This window comes from Herpailurus yagouaroundi, unplaced genomic scaffold (assembly GCF_014898765.1).
Source record: "Herpailurus yagouaroundi ecotype Mexico unplaced genomic scaffold, PumYag 159, whole genome shotgun sequence".
Classification (NCBI taxonomy): Eukaryota; Metazoa; Chordata; class Mammalia; order Carnivora; family Felidae; genus Herpailurus; species Herpailurus yagouaroundi.
In genome coordinates this window covers 37491580-37514702 of record NW_024412400.1, presented here as the reverse complement: position 1 = coordinate 37514702, position 23123 = coordinate 37491580, and the positions used below count along the sequence as shown (strand labels likewise).

The 23123-nt window shown below is 36.8% G+C and overlaps 1 protein-coding gene across 5 annotated transcripts in view; it reads left to right on the top strand.

Annotated features, from left to right (window-relative positions):
- Window positions 1–23123, top strand: part of TFDP2 (transcription factor Dp-2) — a 182282-nt gene that overhangs the window by 66537 nt on the left and 92622 nt on the right. The window lies entirely within an intron of this gene.

The following is a 23123-nucleotide window of genomic DNA, read 5'->3' as shown; positions in this document are numbered from 1 at the left end:
AAGACTTTTTCTTAATTCATCATTGTATCTCTAGGACAAGTATTTATCCCACAGTATCTGTCTCAAACTAGGAACATTGTTGAAAGAATGTTATGTCCTTACCTTCTGTCTATAATTTCTTTGACCACTGGGCAAATTCCTATTTACTCTTTAAAATCTAGCTGACCACGAATTCCTTTGTAGCTCCTTGTTACTACAGCTCCTTTCTGTTAGTTAACCTTTGGACCCTGTACATACTTTATTATTGTTCTTATCACATTAGGTTGTATTTCTTTATAGATTGTCCTTTTCTTTTGCTAAACTCTGAGCTCCTTGAGAGCAGGGTCCTTTTTCCTATTTTTGTCTTCAGAATCTCGCTTGGTGTCTAGCACAGTTATATTCAGTAAATACTGAATTGTAAGAGTTTGTTTTGCCATGTTTCCAGACTTGTAATAAAAATGTTTATTTATCTAAACGTTGAGAAGTAAATGTAGAAGGAACTTACCTTAAAACTTTTTGAACAAAGTGTTAAGGAATTTAGAGTGAGGAAGGTTTCTGAACTTTTTGTCTTAGAACACATACCTAAGAGTTGGAGCTTAAAAATTACTAATTGATTAAAATAAGAACAAGCCTGAAGATAATTATATTCAGTCATAACCAGGCGAGTAGTAGAGGATTTAAAAGCAATAGAGTATTTGTATGTCCTGGTTATGAATCATGTAATTGTGCATTATTGAGGAAAACGAAAGGTAAAAATCCTGTGACATACAACTTCACTTTGTGTGGTGTTGAAAGTCCATCAGTATCTTTGGTGAAGACCAAGGATCTCTCAGTTATCTGGGAGGTGCATGCTGTCGGGTGGTCTGTACATTTGGATATTTCTGCATGTGGAAAGAGGCCATACTTACCTGCACGCTATACACAGTCCTCTGGGAAGCTGCCTGATCAGCAGCTGCTAGGAGGGTTGCACTTGTGGGATGAATTGCTCATGTCTTTGCAGGCAAGTGAGGTCTGCCATATATTTCCCGCTTGTTCCTCTATAACCTCAGCAGAGCAATTCCACTTTGCCAGCTCCTTCGTTGCTTGCACATCAAATTTAAAATATGCATATCTTATACTGACTGCCAGTTCTCCACTATCCAAGAGATTGCAATACCCTATGGCTGTTAAAAGTTCAGCCTATTAAAATGAATTCAGCAACTTGAAAGAGGGAATCACTGAATAATCAAACAGATTCCTCCTGTGGAAACAGAGCTAATGGAAAAGATGAGAGAAAGCTGTGATAGAAAAGGGAATGAAAACTCTCAAGAGGATACAGTTGCAACATAGAAAAAGTTGTTTTGGAACTAAAAATATATTCAGAATTCTTAAATCTAAGAAAGATTGAAAATAAGAAATGGCCAAAGATGTACAATGAGCAAAACAATATTGATATCAAATAAAATACACTAAAAGCCTCAAGGCATTAAAGGGAAGAAAGGAATATTGTATAGTGAAACAAGGGAAAAAACCCAACCAACAACCAAATTTTTAGAAAATGGGCAAACCTTATGAATAAGGGGTACTTGGGTGGCTCAGTTGGTTAAGCATCCAACTTCAGCTCAGGTCATCATCTCGTGGTCCATGGTCTGTGAGTTCGAGCCCCACATCTGGCTCTGTGCTGACAGCTCAGAGCCTGGAGCCTGCTTTGGATTCTGTGTCTCCCTCTATTTACCTCTCCCCCTCTCACACTCTGTCTCTGTCTCAAAATAATAAACATTAAAAAGAAAGTTATGAATAAACAGTTACAGAAAAAGAAATATTAATGGTTCTTACACAGATAAAAAGGTACTGTACCTCATTCATAAAACGTGTAATTTGAAAGTACACTGAATACCACTTTCCACTCTATAAGATTGGTGAGTATTAAGAAGTTTGATAAAACACTGTTGTGAAGAGTATAGGTAACATGTTCTCTTACACTGCTGGTAGGAGCATAAATTAGTACAGCCTTTATGGGAAGCAATTTCACAGTACTGTAATTGATTTATCTTCACATTTCCTATAACCCATCAATCCCAGTTTTAAGAATTGATTCTACTGATGTGCTAGCAAATAGGGAAAGTGAAGCTTAATGTTTGCAGTATTACATGTAATGGCAAAATATTGGAAACTCTTAAGTTCATTGGTAAGATTTGATTAAATAGTGTTCAATATGTACAAAGGAATACTTATGCAGATATAAATTTGGGAATGAGAATGCTATGTACAAGTATGGAATGGGGGCGCCTGGGTGGCTCCATCAGTTAAGCATCCTACTTAGTCTCAGCTCAGGTCTTGATCTATGGTTGTGAGTTCAAGCACCACATTGGGCTGGGTGTGAAGCCTACTTAAAAAAAAATTTTTTTTAATATAGAATGATCTACAAAGACACATTATTAAGTGCAGAACAGTGTACTATATATATAACCATTTGTTTAAATAGAAGTGTAATACAAACACATAATGTTTCTTGTAAGAAAACACAAAGACTTGACATTCATTATCTGGTGGTAGAGAAACAGTGTCTTTCACAAAGAAGTTTTTAATTTTAATAAAGTCCAACCTGGCAGTTTTTCTTTCATGGATCATGCTTTTTGATTGTATCTAAAAAGTCATTGCCACAAGCACCTGGCTGGCTCATTCAGTACAGCATGTGATTCTTGATATTGTGGTCATGATTTCAAGCCCCACATTGGGTGCAGAGACTTCTTAAAAAAAAAAAAAAAAAAAGTCATTACTAAATTCAAAAGCACTTTCCTAGCCTCCTGGGGCTTTAAAAAAAATTTTTTTTAATGTTTATTTTTGAGAAAGAGACAGAGCACGAGTAGGGGAGGGACAAAGAGAGAGAGGGAGACACAGAATCTGAAGCAGGCTCCAGGCTCCGAGCTATCAGCACAGAGCCCGATGCAGGGCTTGAACTCACGAACCTCAAGATCATGACCTGAGCCAAAGTCGGACGCTCAACCAACTAAGCCACCCAGGTGCCCCTGGTTTTCTTCTAGGAATTTTGCTGTTTACATTTAGGTCAGTGATCCGTTTTGAGTTTTATTTTGTTAGAGGTGTAAGATTTATTTCTAATTTTTTTTTTTTTTTTTTGCATGTAGATGTCTAGTGTTTCCAGCTTCATTTGTTGAAAAGACTCCTTTCTCCACTGAATGTCCTTTGACCTTTGTCAAAGATGAGTTGAATATATTTATGGGGTTCTATTTCTAGGCTCTTTTTTCTATTCTATTGATCTATTTTCCTGGTCTCTTGCTGATACCGAATTGTCTTCATTACTGTGGATTGATAGTAGTCTTAAAGTTGAATAGTGGCAATGTTAGCTATTCTGAGTCTTTTGCCTTTTCACGTAAATTTTAGAATTAGTTTGTTGATATCCACAAAATAACTTACTGGGATTTTGACTGAGTTTGTATTGAATCTGTACATCAAATTGGGAATAACTGACATCTTAACAATATTGAATCTTCCTATCCATGATGGAACATCTCTCCCTTTTGGGGGTGTTGAATTGTCTAAGTTCTTTATATATTTTGGATACTAAGCTGTTATCATGTATGTCACTTGCAATTATCTTCTCCCATTCCATAGTTTGTCTTTTGTTGATTGTTTCCTTTGCTGTGCAGAAGCTTTTTATTTTGATGAAGTCCTAGTAGTTTATTTTTGCTAGTGCTTCCCTTGCCTCAGGAGACATATCTAGAAAGAAGTTGATACAGCCAATGTCAAAGAAGTTATTGCCTGTGCTCTGTTCTAGGATTTTTATGGTTTCAGGTCTCCCATTAGGTCTTTAATCCATTCTGGGTTTATTTTTGTGTATGCTGTAAGAAAGTGGTCCAGTTTCATTATTTTGTATGTTGTTGTCCAATTTTCCCAACACCATTTGTTGAAGAGACATCCTTTTTCCCATTGGATATTCTTTCCTGCTTTGTCAAAGATTAATTGGCCATATAATTGTGGGTTCATTTCTGGGTTTTCTATTCTGTTCCATTGATCTATGTGTCTGTTTTTGTGACAGTATCATATTGTTTTGATTACTGCAGCTTTGTAATATAACTTGAAGTCTGGATAAATTCCCTAGAATCTTCTACATATACTGTCATGTCATCTGTGATTAAAGACAATTTTACTTTTCCTTTCCAATTTGTATTTCTTTTTCTTTCTTGATATCACTGATTAGGACTTCCAGTTCAAAGTTGAATAGAAATGGTGAGAGCAGAAATCCTTGCTGTGTTCCTGATCTTAGGAGGAAAGAAAGCATCTAGTCTGTGTTATTAGGTATGATGTTAGCTGTAGAGCTTTCCCATAGCTGCCTTCCATCTGGTTGAGTAAGTTTCCTTCTATTCTTAGTTTTCTGAGTGTTTTGATCACGAATGGTTGTTGGATTTTGTTGTTTTTTTCTGTACTAAGTTATTACAATGATTATATGGGGGGGTATCTGTAGCCCATGAATATGGTGAATTACATTGATTGATGTTTACATGTCACAAAAACTTTGAATTCCCTGGACAAATACCACTTAGTTATGAGAGAATCTTTTAAATTCTCCATTTGGAGAGTATTATTGCTTAGAACCTGTTCTGTGCTATTTTTAATCCTTTCCAGTCAAGAGATTATTGTAGGATCCCTGAGTAGCAACAGGGAACCAGCTAGGGTCAGAGTACATATATCTGTAGTGAAACTAATTGTTTCAGGTTTTGTAACATTTTTGAACAGATCTTCATAGCCTGGGAACAGGAATAAAGGAATTTGTGGGCAAAGCAGTAGGAACAGAAGGAATTCACAGTTTCACAAAAAGTGTTGCTGGAATGGCTCCCTATAGGGACCTTAATAGTGCATTTCTGCCAAGAAAGGAATGTGAGCACTTTATTTCTTGATAAGAAAAAATGTAAAAGGAGTTAGAAAGGTGAAAAAGGTAGGGAATTGGTGTTAAAGATTATTTCACTGTTCAAATTCTTAAAAGTAAATTAGCTTACATATTTTAGATTTGTATGTTTAATGTAAAAGGCTACTAACGTTTGCCCATAGGCTCTTTCTCGGAGTTTACTTAATGATTTAAGTCCTGAAATATCTAGTAAGATTTTATTTTATTTTATTTTATTTTATTTTATTTTATTTTATTTTATTTTATTTTATTTTATATTACTCTAAACAGTAGGTATAAGCAACATTTGGTTGCTATTTCTATAAAGATTCTTTGGCAGGGTTCTAAATCTAAGGTCATGTTAGGGTGAGTTTGGCCTCTCTTACTGTGCAAGACTTAGTAAGAGATTGTGTTTTAATAAACACAGTGAATGGTTCTGGCTTTGCCTTTTGAATCTGGGTTTGGTTTCAGGATATTTAAAAATATCTTAATGATCTGAAAATAGACAACTATCCCATTCTACAAATAGTTTTATTGACCTGCTCATTCCAGTAGCTTGCTTTTCCTGAAGAACCTGTATCATCTGATCTTTTTTCTCTCTTGTATTTTTCCTATATTTGTCTACAAGAAAGCTTCATTTAAATAATAGTGTTAGGTTGCCATATTAAGTAATTAAACACTAGAATTAAATAATAATTACCTTTTGGAAATAAAATTAAAGTGTTTTAAAATGGGCTGTGGTTACCACATCTTTTATCTTCCTGTTAACTGCTTTCACAATGTATATTGTGGTTAGGTAGAATTACATAACTTTGCTTTGTGTTTTGATTGCATGTTGTAGATTTATAAATAGGTTTGATAATGCAGTATGTTATACGTGAGTCACAATCAAATGAATAAAAATAACTTTATTCTCTATTCTGGCAGTTCATATAAATTGCTTTGTTATAAAGAGTATGATATGATGATGCCTATTTTTTTTATAGTTCTTAAAATCATTGTTTCTTATGAAAAGGTGATAAACTGCTATTCTTCTTTTGGGAGGAAAGGATATCTGCAAGCTTGTTTCTATATTATTTTAATATTCGCTTCCAGTGAATTACCTTATAACTCAGTTGGCAGAGTAGAGTAGTGTTGAAATTAAAAGGTCTTTCTTTATGTGATTTATTATTTACTTAGTATTTTTAAAATGGAGTTGATCTGATTGTTCTGTTTACTATTCCCATATGGCCCATTGTATTCTCATGGAAGAAAACCTTTTCTATAAAGGCTTTAACTTGAGCTAGCCATCTTGCTTACTATTGGTAACAGCTGTTTTGGTTAGTTCAAACCCACAACACTAAGGGAAGATCATTTTGATTGCCAGTTTGAATTTAGTTCTGAAACTCACATCTTAAATGTTTTTATTTTTGAATTTGTCTTGTTTGTGACCAGCATAAATGTGCATGAGTTGCCAAATCCAAAGGCAAAATATCAAGAAACATGCTTTAATGGTATTAAACAACTTTGTTGCCAACACAGTGTTTTTAAAATTACATCTAGCAATTTGCCTAATCTGACGTTTAATCTGGTTTCTCCTCCTTTTCTTTATAAATTATATAGTAAATAAAAATGTTCTTTTTTTAAAGTTATATCTGTCTTGGCTTTTAATAGCATAATTTATTATTTACTGTTTTTGTGCTTTATATATGGAATCATATGGTATTCTTTTGTGACTAGCTTCTCTTGCTCAACATTGTTTTTGAGATTCATCCATTTTGTATGTAGTTGTAGTTAATGCTTTCTCATTGCTATATAATATTCCATTGTGTGAATAAACCGTAATTTATTTATTTATTCTAATGTCATTAGGCATTTAGGGAGTTTTCAGTTTTTGGATATTACAGTTAATGAGCTTATGAACATTCTAATCTCTGTCCTTTGATGAACATGTGCATGAATTTCTCTAGGGCATATACCTAGGATTGGAATTGTTTGGTTAGAATATACGTCTTCAGCTTTAGTAGATATTTCCAGATGACTTTTTCCAAAGTGATTCTACCAGTTTACCCTGTTAGGTCGCAATATATGAAGATTCCCAATTGCTCATATTTTTGTTAATCTTAGTATTTTTCATCTTTTTCCTTATACTCATTCTGGTGGGTGCGTAGTGGTAATGCACTGTGCACATTTCCCTGACGATTAATGAGGTAAAGAATCTTTCCCATAGTTTGGCTATAAATTATGATAAAACATTGTTGTAGTGTATAGTTCTGTACCAGATATATTTCGTTTCATTCCAGGGAGATGAATTTCAAGAATTATATTACAAGCGTTATGTGCATTTAAAGGATACTATAATGAGTCAAGGCCATGGATGTGGATTTTTATTTTTATTTTTATTTTTTTAAATTTTTTTTTCAATGTTTTTATTTATTTTTGGGACAGAGAGAGACAGAGCATGAACGGGGGAGGGGCAGAGAGAGAGGGAGACACAGAATCGGAAACAGGCTCCAGGCTCCGAGCCATCAGCCCAGAGCCTGACGCGGGGCTCGAACTCACGGACCGCGAGATCGTGACCTGGCTGAAGTCGGACGCTTAACTGACTGCGCCACCCAGGCGCCCCGAATGTGGATTTTTAAAATAGCATACATTTAATACTGGAAGTAAGACTGAAGTAATAATATAATGACCTGTAATATGACATCTACTGAAATTTGGCTTAAATCTGTCAAGTGTATATTTATAATTGAATTTTATTTCATTGTGACTTCAGTTATAAAATTGAAGATATGTTCTCATATGAAAACCTTTCAGCAGAATGAGTTTTAAGTTTTTTGGCAAAAACAAATGAGTAGATTGATAGACTTTGTTGGCTGTTGTAATCAGGAACATTGCTAGACTCAAATAAAATATTTATAAAGCATTACACAGATTCTTATATCACTTTTAGAGCTTTGATAACTTTGAAATGTTCTTAACATCTTGGTTTTCTTTTCATTTTATCAACCAATACCTTCTTCCTAACTCTACATGTATAATTATCAGAATTGATTCCTTTCTTCTGTTGTCAGAATCTTTAGAACAAGGTGGAAAGCACAAAATAATTCTAAACTTCTCCACCAAAACAACTATGTGTGTGTGTATGTATAATTTTACTTAATATATTTAGCTAATTTTAATGTATTTAAAATACATAAAAATTTTAGTGTATTTAGTATATTTAAAATAATTTGATATACATGTAATTTTATTAGCCTTGTTGGTATTTTAAGATTAAATTATAATGGTAGGCTCTTGAGATAAAGTAGGACTTGTATCTAAAACAATACCTGACTCACAGGAGCTTAATATCTGTTTATTGAGTAGATGAAACAGTGACGAAATTCTGTGAAGTTCTTCTCTTTTCACATTTTGTTGGTGTTTCCACTTGTTGTCTCCTCCCCTCCAATTTTGGCTCTCTAGTTTACAAAGGAGTATTTGAGGTGAGTAAGAGAAAGTTGTTGTTAATGAAGTTTTTCAAAGTGGCACTTTCTCTCAAGATAATCAGTGAAATAAGAAATTCTACATTATATAGTAATTATTTATGAATGAAGAGAACTAGAAAAAAATGATGTTTTATGAAGAGGAAAATTAAAGAAGTTCCAAATATGTGGAAAGAAAGCTGGAGGCAGAGAGAGTAGGAACAATGAAACCGTGTCTAAGTAGCATCTGTTATCCTAGATGATATTAATGAATTTTGTGTTGAATGTTTTTTTTTTTCTCAACTTTTTTCTACTCTGGATCACAAAATATTGTATAGTGTATTGTTTAGTTAGAAAAGACAGCTAATCCTCGAGAAATTGTTGATGGTTTTGCTGGCTAATTTTTAAAGCTTTCCTTGGTTTTTGGTTCAAGATCTTTAGACCTCACTGTGAACCAACAATTGTTAAGAAACATTGGATACAAGTCATTGGAAAATCTTAACCATATGTGTTAGCATAGCCATAGAGAAAATGCATGGGTCTTAGGCCTGAAACTTCAGGGCTTTGTTTAATATGTGTATCAATTTTATATATTTAATCAAAGCAAATATATAAAATTGCTACCTAATTCTGGAGAAAAATAACTGAATAACTATTGCTTTATAGTATCAGCTACTCGAATTCAAAGATACTCTAGATTTTATTTGCTTTGATTGCTGTGTTCTCTCTTTTCATATCTAAGATTAGTATACCAAGGTAAATTTTAAATGAATTGGGTATTTTTAAAATAGAATACCGAAAAATGTTAACTGACATAAAATTTCTAGAAAACAGGTTAGATAAGGCTTTATGTAGATTGGTGAATTAACTATCCTGGAGATGTAAGTCCATTAAGATAATGTCCTTGTCTCAGCTTCTATGAATATTGAATTGGGGATCTTGTAAAACAATTGTGACTGTTTTGCAGGCCATAAAGAAAAAAGTGACATCTGATATATCTGGAACACAGACCTTAAAGGATTCTAACATACTAGGCTCGTTGGTATTGAACTGGCCTGGGGAAAAATATGTCATAATAGCATGAACTCTGAGATAATTTGGATAGAAAACTTTACTATAAAACCAAGGGCTGAGTCTGGGGGCTGTGGTCAAAGAAAATTTCTGGCATCTGCCTATAGTCATATTAGGTTCTACACTCATTACCCACTCCCTTTCAACTCATCCTGTGTTAGGGGGAAAAAAAGAGAAATGATTTTCTCTGAAATTTTTCTGTTTACATTAGATAGTTGGAATGAAATCACTTAAACTTGATCTGTTGGAATAGAATAATTTATGGAATTTATAACACTCAAATTGGTTCATCAAAGTACTCTTAGAAATTCTGGATTAGTTAATTAACCACAGCTCCCAGCTCTTCAGTTGTACATTATCCTTAAGTTTCAGAAATTCCCTTCTGGATGGGAGAGTCAACACAACGTACCCAGGAACGAACTATTTTCCTGGTTGTGAGAGCAGTATTAATTCTTAGCACACATGAAATCAAGCTGATGAACCACAGCTAATCCAAGACCTGGATTTTTCTTTGCTCTATTACTTTACTCTGTTATTTTGCTTTTCCTTCTGTTTTTACACAGTTCTCTCAGGTGACTGAGCTGCACTCAGAGAAATATTTCTGTTTTGTTCTTTTAGAAAGATTTTCTTTTGTTTTGGAAGGACCTGCTCTCCTTCATAAGCTTTTATGATGCTGTAGCGACCATGGAAATACACCATTCAGATCTCCTCATGGGAGGTGTAATTGAGTGACAGTCACAGCTGTGGCCCTTCTGGATCCACCACCTCATTCTTGCTGAGGCCACCCACACTAATTGTGGCTGTTTTCAGCAATGAATGAGCATGATGGGGTCCTAGTGTAGGCCCATTATTTTGGGATGCAGAACTCCTCTAGTGGGCACAGCATTACTTACTTACTGCCACATAACAAGATATCCTGAAACTTGACAGTTTAAAACACCAAACATTTCATATCTCACACAGTTTCTGAGGGTCAGTATGGCTTAATGAGGTGATTCTGCCTCAGGGTCTCTCATGTATTGTAATCAAGCTGTTGACCAGGGCTTTAGTCGTCTGAGGGCTGGGCTACATCTGGAAGACCTACTTCTAAGATGGCTTACTACGTGGATCTTGGTAAGAGCCCTCAGTTCCTCACTGGCTGTTGGCAGGAGGTTTCAGATCCTTGCCACATGACCAACAACTGATAAACATTTTCAGTGTCCAAATTCATTCGAGACAAGTAACAATTCAGTTTTCATCTTAAATATCATTTCCTGTGAGATACTTTTCTAAATACCATCCCTACCTAGGGTTGCCAGATGTAGCAAATAAAAATACAGGACAGTATTTGGGACATACTTCTACTGAAAAAGTATTCATTGTTTATTTGAAATTCAAATTTAACTGAATGTCCTGCAACCCTACTAAATTTCTGTGTTTAGTTGTCTTGTTTCTGCCCCTTTGGCACCCTGTGCTATCCTGTTTCTGCATTACTGCACTATATTTAAATTTTCCATTTAGTTGTCAGTATCTTCCCACTAGGGTAAAACTTCCCTATGGGTAAGAACTGTGTCTTGTTGATTTTATTCACTGTTGTATCCCCAGTGCCAAGCACTGGCTTGACGACCTTTATAGGTACTCAATAAATATCTGTGGGCCATTCAAAGAATGAAATCACTTGGTCTTGTAATTGCATGTACTTCTCTCCTCCTCCATTTTTTCTCCTTCATCATCATTATCAGGATGAAGGTCAGAGAATGCTAATACAGAGAAACGCCATGATTTAGAATGCCATGATTTAGAAACATGCTGTATCACTTTATAGCTAAGTTTTAGTTTCCCCTTCTGATAGCTGGAGGTAATACCTGTTTCCTGCCTGCCTTAAGATAATATCTGCCTCCTATCTACCTTGGGAAAAAAGCAAAGATTATTATGCCTGCTATTTTCTAGGAATTGTGCTAGCTTCAATAGTTGGAAGCTGGACTTTTTATATAATGGTAATAGGTTTTAAGTAATGGTAAGGACATGGAATCAAACGCTGAGTTTGAATCTTAGCCTTGCCACATACTAATGGTGACTGCTTAGACAGATTACTAAATTGCGTTTCAGAATGTCAACTTTCTCATCTCTAAAACAGGAATAATAATCTCATCTCTAAAATAACTACTTTGTAAGGGCTAGTGTAAAAGATTAAATGATAAAATATGTAACCTTGCACATGTTTTTGACACATGGTAGGTATACAGGAAATCCCTATGAAGCTTCTCAGTCCCACCATATTGTAATTCCTCGAGTGATTCTGGCTTTTGATTTTACAGGCTTTCATAATTCCACCAATTGTAGATTCTCAGCCAATTTCATATACCAAATATCAGAACCTGTGACTTCTCTTTTACTGAAATAGGTTACTGTGGGAATAATACGTCAGTAGAGTAAACTAACCTGTTTTATATCAGTCTAAAACAGCTAATTTTCCCTATGTGTAGGGTCTGTTGAATCTTATTCCCAGTGATAGAAAAAAATTATATTGGCTCGAAAATGGATGCTTCTTTGATTGTCTGCCACAAACCAGTTATCCCTATAGTAACTTTTCTGATATCTTCTGCTTAACATCCAAAAGGGTCATGAGCCCCCTCCCCCCCTTTCTCAGTCTGTGGTACTTCTGAAAAATCAAGCTTGAGTGTGACTTTTGGCCCTTTGCTCTTCAGGAGATTTATGTCCTTACTATGACCTCACATACATTGGGATTACTGATTGTACCACTCCAGGGTTCCCAACACTCTTTCTGCGCTTCATCCCAATGCTTTTCGGTTTAATGAATGAGGAAAGTGAATCTCATGTAGATTAAATGACTTACCCCAGGTTACTCCATGTAGTCAGCTACGATCTGAACCCAGGTGTTCTGACTCTATTGTAATATGTGTACTACATTCCACTGTTTTATTGAATGAGAATTATGGAGCCTGTGCATTGATACACATATGTGTAGTAGTATTGTGAAGTGCTGTGCGGAGATACACAATAACCCTTATGGGGGTGCCTGGATGACTTAGTCGGTTAAGCATTCGACTTTGGCTCAGGTCATTATCTCATGGTTCGTGGGTTCAAGCCTCACAATGGGCTCTGTGCTGACAGCTCAGAGCTTGGAGCCTACTTCTGATTCTGTGTCTCCCTCTCTCTCTGCCCTTCCCCCACTCACACTCTGTCTCTCTCTCTTTCAGAAATAAATAAACATTAAAAACACACACATACACAATAACCCCTATGGCAGAAGGTTTATAGTTGATTTGAGGCTAAACGCGTAAGTTAATAAAAAGTAGTTAAATGCCAGTGATTAGTATAACTACAAAAAGCTACTGAAAATCAGAATTATTTTTAGCTATATAGAATAATTTTGGATATTTTATTAATACCATTTGTATCTGGATTCCTATACTGAGGTTAATGCTTTTGAGATTTATTAATGTTGTGTGTGTTAGTAGCTCTTTTTTATTACTGATTAGTATTCCATTGTGTGGATGTATCACAATTTGTTTATCCATTCACAAGTTGATGAATATTGGTATTGTTTCCACTTGTGGACTACTGTGAATAAACCTGCTATGAACATTCGAATACAAGCTTATGTGTTGACATAAATTTTTATTTTTCTTTATTTTTAAAAAAATGTTTAGGGGCGCCTGGGTGGCGCAGTCGGTTAAGCGTCCGACTTCAGCCAGGTCACGATCTCGCGGTCCGTGAGTTCGAGCCCCGCGTCAGGCTCGCGTCAGGCTCTGGGCTGATGGCTCAGAGCCTGGAGCCTGTTTCTGATTCTGTGTCTCCCTCTATCTCTGCCCCTCCCCCGTTCATGCTCTGTCTCTCTCTGTCCCAAAAATAAATAAACGTTGAAAAAAAATTTTTTAAAAAAATGTTTAATTACTTATTTTGAGAAAGACAGTGCGAGTGAGTAGAGAAGGGGCAGAGAGAGAGGGAGAGAATCCCAAGCAGGCTCCATGCTGTCTGCACAGAACCTGATGTGGGACTCTCACAAACTGTGAGATCATGACCTGAACTGAAACCAAGAGTCAGACTCTTAAGTGAGGCACCCAGGTGCCCCAAGTTTTTGTTTTTCTAAGGTAAATACCTAGGAGTGGAATTGTTGGGTCATCTGGTAAGTGTATGTTTATAAGAAATTGCCAAACATGTTTCCTAAATTGTCTATACAAATTGGCATTCCCATCAGCAATGTACAAGAGTCCTAGTTGCCCTGTGTTCTTGTCAGCACTTGGTATGGTTGGCCTTTTTTTAAATTTTAGCTATTTAAGTGGGTTTATATAGTATCTCAGTATGGTTTTAATTGGCATTTCCTTAATGACTATTTCATACGCTTATCTGCCATGGCATATCTTCTTTTTTTTTTTTTAATGTTTATTTTATTTTTGAGAGAGAGAGAACATGAGCAGGGGAGGGGCAGAGAGAGGGGGACAAAGGATCTAAAGCGGGCTCTATGTTGACAGCAGACAGCCCAATATGGGGCGCAAACTCACAAACTGAGATCATGACCTGAGCTGAAGTCAGATGCTTAACCAACTGGGCCACCCAGGTGCCCTGCCATCAGCATATCTTCTTTGGTGAAGCAGCTGTTTAAATTGTTTGCCCATTTTTCTTTATTGGGTTTTTTGTCAGATTATTGTCTTATTCTGGATACAAGTTCTTTATCAGATGTATTTTACAAATATTTTCTCCCAGCCTATAGCTTGCCTTTTTATGTTCTTAACAGTAAGTTTTAGGGCACAAACATGGTTTATATTTTAATGTGTAATTTATCAATTAAAAAAATAGTTTGGGGGGGCGCTGGGTGCCTCAGTCAATTGAGCATCCGACGTCAGCTCAGGTCATGATCTCACAGTTCGTGAGTTTGAGCCCCACATCAGGCTCTGTGCTGATAGCTTGGAACTTGGAGCCTGGAGCCTGCTTCCGATTCTGTGTCTCCCTCTCTCTCTCTGTCCCTAACACATTTGCATTCTGTCTCTGTCTTGCTCAAAAATAAACATTAAAAAAATTAAAAAAAAAATAGTTTGGGGGCGCCTGGGTGGCTCAGTTGGTTGAGCATCTGACTTGGTCTCAGGTCATGGGTTTGTGAGTTTGAGCCCCAAATCCGGGGCTCTGCTGTCAGTGCAGAGCCTGCTTCAGATCCTGTCTCCCTCTTTTTCTGCCCCTCCCCTGCTCGTGTGCTTTAAGGAGATAGAAGTTTATTGAATATGCCACGAGGGAGTGGTGGGAAGGACAGCAGAGGAGAGACTGCCTGTTTCACTGATTTAAATGTCTATCTTTATGTCAATAACACGCTTCTTCATGTAGCTCGGTAGTTCAACAAAGGGCAAATTTGCCCCCCATGAGACTTTGGCAGTGTCTGGAGACATTTTAGACTGTTACAACTCTGGCAGGGGAACAGTTTGCCTTTGATAGGGGTAGAGGTCAGGATGATGCTAAACATCCTACAGTGTACTGGCCAGTTCCCCATCACAAAGAATTAGCCAGTCCATAATGTCAGTAGCACCAACATGGAGAAACTCTCCTTTACCTGTATATTAAAGTCCTGAAATCAGGCAGTGTAAGTCCTCCAACGTTGTTCTATTTCAAAGTTGTTTTGACTATACTAGGTGTTCTGCATTTTTGTATACCTTTTTAAATCAGTTTGTAAATTTCTACAAAAGTGCCTGTTGAGATTTTGATTGGAATCGAGGTGAATCTGTAGATAAACTTGGAAACACATGACATCTTAATACTGAATCTTCCAATTTATAAGCATGGTTTATCTGTCCATTATTTCTTCTGTAGTTTGTCTTGGCAAAATGTAGTTTTCATTATATAGGCCTTGCACATATTTGTTACATTTATTGCTAAGTATTTTATGTTTTTCATGTTATTATAAATTATATCTTTTTAGGGGCGCCTGGGTGGCGCAGTCGGTTAAGCGTCCGACTTCAGCCAGGTCACGATCTCGCAGTCCGTGAGTTCGAGCCCCGCGTCGGGCTCTGGGCTGATGGCTCAGAGCCTGGAGCCTGTTTCCGATTCTGTGTCTCCCTCTCTCTCTGCCCCTCCCCCATTCATGCTCTGTCTCTCTCTGTCCCAAAAATAAATAAAAACGTTGAAAAAAAATTAAAAAAAAAATTATATCTTTTTATTTCAGTATCTGATTTTTTAATTGCTGGAATACAGACATACAATTGATTTTTTAAATTTTTTTTATTTTTGAGAGAGAGCGTGAGCAGGGGAGGGGCAGAGAGAGAGAGAGAGAGAGAGAGAGAGAATATGAAGCAGGCTCCAGTGCGAGCCCGATGTGGGGCTTGAACCCACAGACTGCAAGATCATGACTTGAGCTGAAATCGGTCACTCAACCGACTGAGCCACCCAGGCTCCCACAATTGATTTTTTAAATTTATTTATTTTGAGAGAGAGAGAATGTGAGCTGGGGAGGGGCAGAAAGGGAGAGAGAAAGAATCCCAAGCAGGCTCCGCACTGTCAGCCCAGAGCCCAACGTGTGACCCCATCCCATGAACCATGAGATCATGACCTGAGCCAAAACCAAGAGATGGGTGCTTAACTGAATGAACCACTTAGGCACCACTATAATTGATTTTTATATATTGATCTTGTTGCCTGTGACCTTGCTAATAAACTCAGTGTAAGTAAATTGTTATAGGTTCCATAGAATTTTCCACATAGACCAACATTTTGTCTGTTTTACTTATTCCTTTCTTATATTTATGTCTCTTTTCCTTTTTCTTGACTTACTGCATGAAGAATATTTCAGTGTTGAATTAATGAAAATAGGCATCATTGTCTTGTTCCTAATCATAAGGAGAAAGCAACAATTTTTTTTTACCATTTAGTGTGATTTTTAGCTATAGGTTTTCAGTAGTTCCCTTTTTAGCACATTGAAGAGATTCATGTCTATTCCTTGACTACTAAAAGTTGTTATCACAAATGGTTATTGAATTTTGTCAAGTACCTTCTCTGTATTTATCAAGATGATAGTGTAGTTTTTCTTTTTTATTCTTTTGATACACAGTGAATTACACAGATTGATTTTCTTTTTAAAAAATTTTTCTGATATTAAATCAACATTGGATTCCTGAAATAAACTCCAGTTAGCCATGATATATTTTCTCTTTATATATTCTTGGATTCAATTCGCTAAAATTTTGTTTAGATTTTTTTAGGGATCTTGGTCTCTATTTACTTATGTTTTTGGGTTTTTTTCCTTTTGATTTTACTTTTTGCCCGAAGTACCATTTGACCTTAATTACTACCTTGTTTTATCTTAGCACTTTTCAAGGGATTAGCACCCTGAAAGAGGAAGCCAATTTACTTACTACAAAAAGTCTGTTGTGTGTTGAAGTGCTATTTGCCAGAAGTTGTGCTAAGCTCTTTTTTTTTTTTTTTAACGTAATCTCTGCACCCAATGTGGGTCTCAAACCCACAACTCCCAGATCAAGAGTGGCATGCTCTACAGACTGAGCAAGCCAGACGCCCTTGTGCTAAGCTCTTTATGTTCGATATTTCATATAATCCTCACAACTTCCTTACAAGGATAGTACTATTATTATATCCATTTTAGAGATGAGAAAACTGAAACTCAGAACCACTAACTTATTTCCCAAGTGGTAGAGACAGTTCAAATCATATCTTTCAGGGGTGCCTGGGTGGCTCAGTCAGTTGAGCGTCCAACTCTTGGTTTCAGCTCAAATCGTGATCCCTGGATCATGGGATTGAGCCCCTCATCTGGCTCCGTGCTGAGCATGGAGCCTGCTTGGGATTCTCTCTCTCCCCTACTCAATGCTGTCCTTCTCTCTGTCTCTCTCTCTCTCTCTCTCAAATAAAATAAACAAATCACATGTTTCAGATTGGTGGGCAGACTTTTTAAACACATTGCTCTATGTTCATGTCTTTTTCAAGAAATCTTTGACTATGAACACAACATTATTGATGAGAGCAAAGGGAATTCAAAGTAATCTCAGTCTACCTCACTATATTAATTGGTTTTAATATTATTTGTATGCTAACTTGTTTTTTAGTTTATTTTGAGAGTGTCTCTGATAATTGGCATACTAGCTCACCAATTTCTAAGTTTTATCATGTGTACTTTATTGTGGAGGAACTTGAATATATATATATATATTTAATGTTTATTTTGAGAGAGAGAGAGAGAGAGCACGAGCAGGGGAGGGGAAGAGAGAGAGAAGAGAGAGAATCCCAAGCAGGCTCCATGCTCAGCATGGAGCCCAACGTGGGGCTCGAACCCAAAAACTATGAGATCATAACCTACGCTGAAATCAAGAGTCAGACGCTTAACCAACTGAACCACCCAGATGCCCTGGAGTTTGAATTTTTTTTTTTTAATTTTTTTTTTCAACGTTTATTTATTTTTGGGACAGAGAGAGACAGAGCATGAACGGGCGAGGGGCAGAGAGAGAGGGAGACACAGAATCGGAAACAGGCTCCAGGCTCTGAGCCATCAGCCCAGAGCCCGACGCGGGGCTCGAACTCACGGACCGCGAGATCGTGACCTGGTTGAAGTCGGACGCTTAACCGACTGCGCCACCCAGGCGCCCCTGGAGTTTGAATATTTCTAATTGGTTGCTATAATGCTTCTGTTTAAACCTTACGTCTATTGGCAGTTTCTAGCTGTTGTTAATCTGGGCTAGAGCTTCCTTGAGAGAAAATAATACTTTTCTTTTTTTTCTATGCTCTATTCTATATGCTCAATAATATCAATAAACATTTCTATATATGTGAAATTGTAGTATGTGTGAGAGTTAAAGGAAGCAAGAGTAGATCAGAAGCTATCTCTTCCACCTATCTGTTGTTCCCAGGTTGCATATGTGCCAGATTAGTGTAGGACCTTTTAACCTCAAAAATTCAACTGTGGGAAGCTGGGCTTAGCAGGCAATCAGCTAGTCGGATGCTTAACCAAAGTACCCAACTTAATCTTCTCTGTTATCCCATGGTCAAATAGGTGAAAATATAGAGAAACAGAGTTATAAATAGAATGAACAACTAGAAGTACAAATTAGAACATACCAGGCATTAGGAGGATTTTCTGTCAGTAGAAGACAGATTCCTGTGCCAGTAGCAAGGACAGGCAGGAAAAAGGTAGATTTTTCTACCCATCTCTGTTGCATACCTACAACTTAAGGAAGTAGGGTCTTTGCCAACCAGAAACTTGGCAACTACCCACTGTGTGTTGCAACTGTTATCTGCAGCATCCAGGGTTCTTTCTCCCCTCCCATCTCTCTTATCATTACCTCTCTACTTCCCTTGGTGACCGCAGTTCTGTAAAGGCAGAAGTGAACTTGTTTGGGCACATTTTTCAGATGTAAAGGGAATAGTAGTAGGAAAGGACAGAGAGGAGAAAATCCATGGGGCTGGTATGCATTTTTTCAGGCCCTACTTCAAATAAACACAAATGAAGTGTTTCTTTTGGAAAATTTCAAGTATGTGTAAGAGTAAAGAGGATAGTTTATGAACTCTCTTGTACCAGCCACCAGCTTAAACAACTCTTACTTAGTTAGGCCCTGCCTTTTTTTTTTTTAAACGTTTATTTATTTATTTTGAGAGAGGGAGGGGCAAAGAGGGAGAGGGAAAGAGAGGATGCCAATCAGGCTCCGCGCTGTCTGTGCAGAGTTGGATGCGGGGCTTGGTGCGGGGCTCGATGCCATGAACCTGTGAGATCATGACCTGAGCCAAAATCAAAAGTTGGATGCTTAACCCAAATACCCCAACCCCTGCTTTTTTTTTTTAACTTTTTTTTTTTTTTAACGTTTATTCGTTTTTGAGACACAGAGACTGAGTGCAAGTAGGGGAGGGGCAGAGAGAGAGGGAAACACAGAATCTGAACCAGGCTCCAGGCTCTGAGCTGTCAGCACAGAACCCCATGATGGGCTCAAACTCATGAACCATAAAATCATGACCTGAGCCGAAGTCGGTTGCTCAACCGGCTGAGCCACCCAGGTGCCCCTCCAAGCTCTGCTTTTGATTAGGGAAGAACTATGTCCTGTTTCAAAGTATCCGGGATTAAACTGCTAATTGTATACACCACATAACCAGGCAACAGGATCAGGAGAGCCTTCCTTAGTTCATCAGAGCAAATGGTAAGTCATGGGATCCTTAACCTAGGATCCATGTATTGACTTCAAGGCATGACAGACTAAACTGGTAAACAAAATTCTTTGTGCTGGAGAGAAAGTATATGATTCTGATGGATCCTCAAAGAATCCTTAATTTCCAAAATAGATGAGAGCCACAATAGTATATGACTGCATATCACCAGATAGTTGACTGAGTTGTATGAATCAATCTTTTCTCCAGGTAAAGAACTGAGAGTTAAAAGTCAAGTAATACTGAAGTGGATAGTAAAGGGGAGAAACTAACTAGAATTTATCTAACTTTTTTCTTAGCAAACACCAAATCTGGATAGTTTGCTCAACCTTCAAATAATTCATTTTTTTTTTAAAGCCATCATGGGCTTATTAAGAAACTGCAAAATAAATAAATCTTATACTTGACACACAGAGCAAAATTGTACTTGAAAAAAACAAGATATTAGGTGGTATTTGTTTTCTTCTCAAAGTTATTTAATGAATCTGAAATGGAATGTTAAAGACAACAGATTGACATAGAAGGGAACCAGTCAAGATATCAGCAAAGATTATAGTAATAATACCTAAATATTTATTGAGTATAACATATTGTATTAAAACTGCTCATGAATTAGCTAATTAAATCTAATTAAATGAGTATTCTCAAGAAAATTTAAATAAATAGTTTAAATTACTTCCCCAAGATCCTACAACTAGTAAGAGGGAGGCTCATATTTGATTCCATATAGACTGACTCCAGGGCTCTTGAGCTAGAGGAAATAAGGATGATGACAAAGGTTCTTGAATCATTCTTGGTATTTTTCTGTGTTTTAAAATTTCTTCAAGACTCAACAAAACTCATAAAAATACTGAAATTCAGTATACTTTTAAAATTCACAATGAAGGGGTCAAAAGATAGTGTGAAAATCAAGGCAGTGATGTGTAAGAGAAGTTGGAGGATGTCTTCTCAAATGCAGCAGTAGAAAAGGATCAAAAAGTTGAAAATGACAAAGGGGAGCCTGGGTGGCTTGGTTGAGGATTCAACTTTGGTTCAGGTATTGATCTTATGGCTTGTGAGTTCAAGCCCCTCATCAGGCTCTCTGCTGGCAACTCAGAGCGTGCTTCAGATCCTCTGTCTCCCTCTCTGCTCCTCCCCTACTCATGCTCTCTCTCCCTCTCTCTCAAAAATAAATAAACATTAAAAAAAAAAAAGATGAAAATGACAGGTACAAAGAATAAAGACTCAATGTGTAGATGAATAGTATTCCTGAATAAAAGAATAATAAATAGAAGAGAAGCAATAATCAAAGGTGAAGTAGACGACAACATCCTTGAACTTAAAAAAGCCTAAGTTTATAATTTGAAGGATTTCACTGTGATATGTGAATACGAGATATATCAGGTTGAAAATTTTGAGGATTAAAAGATACGTTGTAAGCATCCAGGCAAAAGGTGAAAAGGAGACTGCTACAAAAGCTCTAAATAAAACTAATCAAAGAGTTTCTGTTCACTATTAAATAGCAAAAGACAATGGAACAATATTTATGGTGTTATTAGGAAAAGGAAAATGTCTACACATTTGCCTATTAATAAAGGGCAGAAAATAAAGGAGATAATATTAAAGAGGTGCAAGAATAATAGAGTGATAGAATGTAAGACCACCTTATCATCAATGAAAATAAAAATGAATACATTAACATATACATTTAGAAGACAGAGACTCAAGTTGGGTCAAAAAAACAATATCCAAGATTTACATGACCTGATTTTGATGCTTACTATAAAGCTACAGTAATCAAGACAGTGTAGTATAAGTGAAAGAAAGATATTTAGATCAATGAAGCAGAATATAGAGCCCAGAAATATAGTTGACTGATCTTTGAGGAAGATCAGGAAGGAGGAAGGGCAATTCAGTGGAGAAAGGAGAGTCTTTTCAGTAAATGAGGCAGGAGCAATTGAAGTTTACATGCAAAAAAATGAACCTATACATAGATCTTACACCTTTCACAAAAATTAACTGGACATGATTAATAGACTTAAATGTAAAACCTAAAAAGATAAAGCTTCTAGAAGAAAAGTAGCAGAAAATCTAGGTGACTTTGGGTTTGGCAACACCTTTTTAGATACAACAGCAAAACATATCTGATGAAGGACTTTACAAAGTCAGCCAGTTGCAAAGTTAGGGAGCAGTGCACAAAAGGCTACCCTTACTTCTGACATCAGTTGCAAGTTCAAGGGTCTCGTAAATTACCTTCAGGTTTGGTAGGTTTAGAAGGACTCACAGAATTCATTGAAAGATATTTTACTCATGGTTATGGCTTATTACAGCTAAAGGATGCAAATTAAAATCATTCAAGTGAATGGGGCACCTGGGTGGCTTAGTTTGTTGAGTGTCCAACTCTTGATTTTGCTTCAGGTCATGATCGCAGGATCATGAGATTGAGTCCTGTGTCAGGTGCCATGCTCAGCTTGGAGATTCTCTCTCTCTCCTTCTGCCTCTCTCTCTCTCTCTCTCTCTCTCTCTCTCTCTCTCTCTCTCTCTCAAATGGAAAAAATAACCAGTCAAGTGAAAAGGCACATAGGCCAAAGTCCAGAAAAGTACCAATGTGGAGCCTCCAGTTGTCTTCTTCCCATGGAGACATGGACAATGTTACTTTACCAATATTGATGCTTGACAGCTTTGCACAGAGTATTGCCAACCAGAAAAACTCACATGAGCTTTGGTGTCTGGAGTCTTTTTTGGGGTTCAGTCACCTAAACCTGACTAGCAGTTCATGTGACTCATTTGTCTCCAGTCCCTCAGTAGGTTAGTTGATGTGACTCAAACACCCCCAGTCTAAGTCTCATTGTTGATATGACTCAAAGCCTCCACCCTTTATCATATTTTTAAACACTTTTATCAGGCAAGACGTTTTAAGAGTTTAGAGATTACCTCCCAGGAACTAAGGACAAAAGCCAGACTTCTCTTTGGGTAAGAAATTCTTGACTACCTAAATAGGTATCCAAAATATGAAAAGAATAATAATAAGAATTGTATTCAACAACAATAAGAAAACAAACAACTGAATTGAAAAGTGGGCAGACACCTCACCAAAGGATGTATACAGAAGAAAATGAAAAGATACTCAGTATCATTTGTCAATAAGGAATTGCAAGTTAAAACAACAGTGAAATAGCACTATACTCCTTTTAGAATGGCTAAAATCCGACAAGATGACAATGCCAAATTGATGATAAGTATGTGGAGCAAAAGGGACTCTCATTTATTGTTACAGAAAATGCAAAATGATGCAGGCACTTTGGAAGACAGTTTGGTAGTTGCTTTCAAGCTAAACAGTCTTCGAGAAGTCCTGTCTTCCATTATCCTTTAGGTGTTTACTTATGTGATTAATTTCCCATATATAGCCAATTTCCCATCTCTGCCACTGCCCTAAATGAAAACCTTCCTCACATTAATTCAACTCTGAAACTGAGTACATTAGAAACAGAGAATAATCCCTCTCCTCAAGCATTCATAGAGTATTTACAGACAGTTGTCATACTAGAAGACAAAAATATCAATGTAGCTTATTAAGCAGAAATGTGATAGACCATTGTATCTGGCCAAAATGCAGTAAACTTGAAATTAATGAATGAAGCCCATTT